This window comes from Ricinus communis, chromosome 8 (genome assembly GCF_019578655.1).
Source record: "Ricinus communis isolate WT05 ecotype wild-type chromosome 8, ASM1957865v1, whole genome shotgun sequence".
Taxonomy (NCBI): domain Eukaryota; kingdom Viridiplantae; phylum Streptophyta; class Magnoliopsida; order Malpighiales; family Euphorbiaceae; genus Ricinus; species Ricinus communis.
The window spans coordinates 26,803,184-26,807,833 of record NC_063263.1 but is presented as its reverse complement, the minus strand read 5'-3'; the positions used below and the strand labels follow the sequence as shown (position 1 = coordinate 26,807,833).

Below are 4,650 nucleotides of genomic sequence, written 5' to 3'. Positions count from 1 at the left end.
ACATTTAGAAATGATATATCTTCTTTTGTGCAGCTTAATAATGAGTCGATGTATGACACTTGGGAGAGGTACAAAGACCTATTGTGATGCTGTACACACCATGGACTACCAATCTGGTTACAGTTACAAACTTTTTGAGCAGCAAGACACTAGAACAAGCCCAAAGCTTGATTGAGGAGATGGTCACAAACAATTACCAAAGGCACACTACTAGGAGCAAGACGAGACGTAAAGGGAGTGTACACCAGTCGGATGCCACTACAGCCTTGGTAGCTCAAGTGGATTATTATCCAAGAAAATTGATCAACTCTAGATGCCTATCCAAGTAGCTAAAGCAACCTGTAAGTTTTATGGTGGCCCACACTACAGTAGTAACTATATATTGGGAGGTATGTTTCCTTCCTTTTCTTCATCTAATCATAAACAGGTGGACTATATGGGAAGTCAGCCTAGGCAGTAAAACAACCCGTACAACAACACCTATAATCTGAGATGGAGAAATCATCCGAACTTCAGATGGAGGAACAACAATAACCAGGGGCCACCAAGGTTTCAGCGACTACATCAGCAGCCGCAACAATCTGTTCTCCCGCCTCAGTCTCCTCAAACTCAAGAGAAAAAGCCTAACTTAAAGAGTTGATGATGAAGTTTGTAATCGCTTTAGAGACTAGATTCTAGTAGATGGACGCAGCTCTTAGAAATCAACAGGCCTTCATTCAGAACTTGGAGAATCATATAGGCCAGATTTCTAAGAGATGACTAAGAGGCAACTAGGGACTCTACCTAGCAATACAGAATACAACCCAATAGAGCATGTGAAAATGATGTGAATCCAAGTTCAAAGCTTAAAGAGATCCAAGATCCATTAATAGTACAAGAAGGCGCAATCACAAGGTCCAAATCCAAGAAGCTTCAACAAGCCATATTGGATTTAATTAGGGACATTTGGAAAACCCAAGAATTTCAACCCAATAAGGCATCCATGGAGGCCCAAGGAATAATATTTAACTTGTTTTTGTGTTAATAACAATTAGGGTTACATGTAGCCACCATATACAAGTTAATGGGGTAATTAATACCAAGTAATGGCTATCAATGTGGGTAGTGGTTATTAAGAGCCACCATATACAAGTTAATGGGGTAATTAATACCAAGTAATGACTATTAGTGTGGGTAGTGGTTACTAAGGCCATTTAAGAGTAAAAGTAATCCTAATTCCCTTTGGGTTTGCTTTCTTGTCTTGGTTATTTTAGTTATCAATTACTCCTGCATCTCCCTTAGAACTTAGATTGTAGCTATTAGTTAGTTTAGAAAGTATTCATCACTCATTTTAGGTTAATAAAACAAAGAACAAAGGAGTAACTCTGGGCTTTCACTTTCCCGAGGGATACGACCTTGATACTCGCCATTAGTGCTAGACTGCATCGATAGGTACACTGCCTTAGATTGTAGCTAACACAAGTAGCACACATCATTGTGCAATATGATTGTGGATAGTGGAAGTTGTACCAATGTAGCAAGTACTTTGCTAGTGGAGAAATTGAAGCTGCCTACTACCAAGCACCCAAGACCATACAAGTTGCAATGGCTTAATGAAAGTGGAATTGTAAAGGTAAATAAGCAAGTTTTAGTTTCTTTTCAAATTGGTAGATATAAGGATGAGGTGTTGTGTGATGTGTTACCAATGTTGGCCGAACATATGTTATTGGGGAGACCTTGGCAATATGATAGAAGGGCTAGTCATGATGGATTCAAAAATATGTATACTTTGACTATGGATGGAAAAAGGTTTAACCTTGGATCATTAACTCCAAAACAGATTTTTGAAGACCAAATGCGCATCAAGCAATAATATGAAGAAATGGGTTCTTCATTGGGAAATTCTTTGGGAAGGGAAACCTTTGAGAGTAAAGAAAAAGGTGAGATGAGTAAAACTAAAATTCCAATTCTCTTGACCAAAATGGGAACACATGGTGAGAGAAAACAAGGAAGATTCAAATGAAAGAAAAATGAGTGTTTATGCAAAAATGAGCGATGTGAAGGAAGCTATGCTTTTGAGACAACACATGCTTGTACTTATGTACAAGGAGATTTTGCATATTTCTAACAAAATAACCAATTGTTTGCCTAGTGTTGTTGTTGATCTTTTGCAGGTTTATGAAGATTTATTTCCAGAAGAAATTCCAAATGGTTTGCCACCTAAAAGAGGCATTAAGCACCAAATTGATTGCATACCCGAAGCGAGCATTCCAAATAGACCAGCATATAGATGTAATCCGGAGGAGACCAAGGAAATCGAAAAGCAAGTGAGTGAGCTTATGGAGAAGGGTTATGTTTGTGAAAGCATGAGTCCATGTGCCGTACCCGTCTTGTTAGTGCCTAAGAAAGATGGAACTTGGAGGATGTGTGTTGATTGTCCTGCCATCAACAAAATCACAGTGAAGTATAGACATCCCATTCCTAGGCTAGATGACATGTTGGATGAATTGCATGGTTCATATTTGTTTTCAAAAATTGATTTGAAATCTAGTTATCATCAAATTAGAATGAGAGAAGGTGATAAATGGAAAACAGGTTTTAAAACTAAACATGGTTTATATGAGTGGTTAGTAATGCCTTTTGGTTTAACTAATGCACCAAGCACTTTCATGAGATTGATGAATCATGTTTTAAGAGCATTCATAGGCAAATTTGTTGTTGTCTATTTTGATGATATCTTGGTTTATAGTAAAAATTTAGATGAGAATGTACAACATTTGACTTGTGTTTTTTATGTGCTTAGAGAAGAGAAGTTGTATGCTAATCTAAAGAAATGTTGTTTTTGCACTAATACAATTACTTTTCTTGGATATATTGTCAATGACAAGGGTATTCATGTTGATCAAGAAAAGATAAAAGTAATTAGAGAATGGCCAACACACACGAGTGTAAGTGATGTAAGAAGCTTTCATGGTTTAGCTAGCTTTTATAGAAGGTTCATTAAGAATTTTTCTACCGTAGCTGCACCTTTAACTGAATGCATAAAAAAGAATGTTGGTTTTAAGTGGGGAATTTAACAAGATGAGGCTTTTAACTTGCTAAAAGACAAATTAAGTTCTGCACCCTTGTTATCTTTGCCAAATTTTACTAAACCTTTTGAGATTGAGTGTGATGCAAGTGGCATAGGTATTGGAGGAGTTTTGATGCAAAAAGGCAAGCCCATAGCATTCTTTAGCGAAAAGCTAAGTGGAGTAAGTCTAAACTACCCTACATATGACAATGAGTTCTATGCATTGTATCTCGAAGGACAAGGAAAGCTCAACAAGAGACATGCAAAATGGGTGGAATTCATTGAATCCTTTCCGTACATGATTAAGTACAAGCAAGGGGAAGAAAATGTGGTGGCCGATGCATTGTCAAGAAGGTATGCCTTGATCTCTAAACTTGATGCAAAATTATTAGGATTTGAATACATAAAAGATATTTATTCTAATGATCCTGATTTTGCTAATGTTTATGGGGTATGTGAGAAAGGGGGTTTTGATAAGTTTTAAAAGTTTGATGGTTTTCTTTTTTCGGGAAAACAAATTGTGTGTGCCACAAAGTTCTTTGAGAGAGTTACTTGTGAGAGAGGCACATAGTGGAGGTTTAATGGGATATTTTGGGATTAAGAAAACTTTGGATGTGTTGGGTGACCATTTCTTTTGGCCACACATGAAAAGGGATGTTGAGAGAATTTGTGAGAAATGCATTACTTGCAAACAAGCCAAATCCAAAGCAATGCCTCATGGTTTGTATACACCTCTTCCCATACCAAATGAACCTTGGGTAGACATTTCTATGGACTTTGTTTTAGGATTACCTAGGTCCAAGGGAGGGAGAGATTTTTTTTTTGTAGTGGACAGGTTTAGCAAAATGGCACATTTCATTCCATGTCACAAGACGGATGATGCAACCCATATTGCGAATCTATTCTTCAATGAGATTGTAAGGCTACATGGAGTGCCAAGGACCATTGTGAGTGATAGGGATGTCAAATTCCTAAGTCACTTTTAGAAGACACTTTGGGGAAAGATGGGGACAAAGCTTTTGTATTCTACAACTTGTCATCCACAAACGGATGGACAAACAGAGGTGGTCAATAAGACACTTGCAACACTTTTGAGGGCTGTCATCCAAAGAAATCTGAAGAATTGGGAAGAATGTTTGCCACATGTGGAATTTGCTTACAATAGGAGTGTGCATGGTTCAATAAATTGCTCACCCTCTGAAGTTGTGTATGGATTCAATCCATTGACTCCATAGATTTGCTACCATTGCCGTTGGACAAAGCTAATTTAGAGGGGAAACAAAAAGCTGAATTCATCAAGACTTTGCATGAGAAGGTGCGTGCAAACATTAAGAAGAAGACACTCCAATATGAAAAGCAACACAACAAAGAGAGGAAGCAAGTCATTTTTGAGCCCGGAGATTGGGTTTGGGTGTGGGTGCACTTGAGGAAGGAAAGATTTCCTAACCAAAGGAAATCAAAGCTTATGCCAAGAGGAGATGGTCCTTTTAGAGAACTTCAACGCATCAACAGCAATGCCTACAAGCTAGAACTTCCAAGTAAGTATGGCAATGTTAGTGCTACTTTCAATGTTAGTGACTTGTCTTTGTTTGATGTAGGTG

The 4,650-nt window shown here is 37.8% G+C and overlaps 1 non-coding gene across 1 annotated transcript; it reads right to left on the bottom strand.

Annotated features, from left to right (window-relative positions):
* Positions 1 to 107, bottom strand: LOC112535061. Its single transcript, XR_003079265.1, has one exon. It is a non-coding gene; the product is annotated as a small nucleolar RNA R71 (small nucleolar RNA).
* Between the last annotated feature and the right edge of the window lie 4,543 nt (positions 108 to 4,650).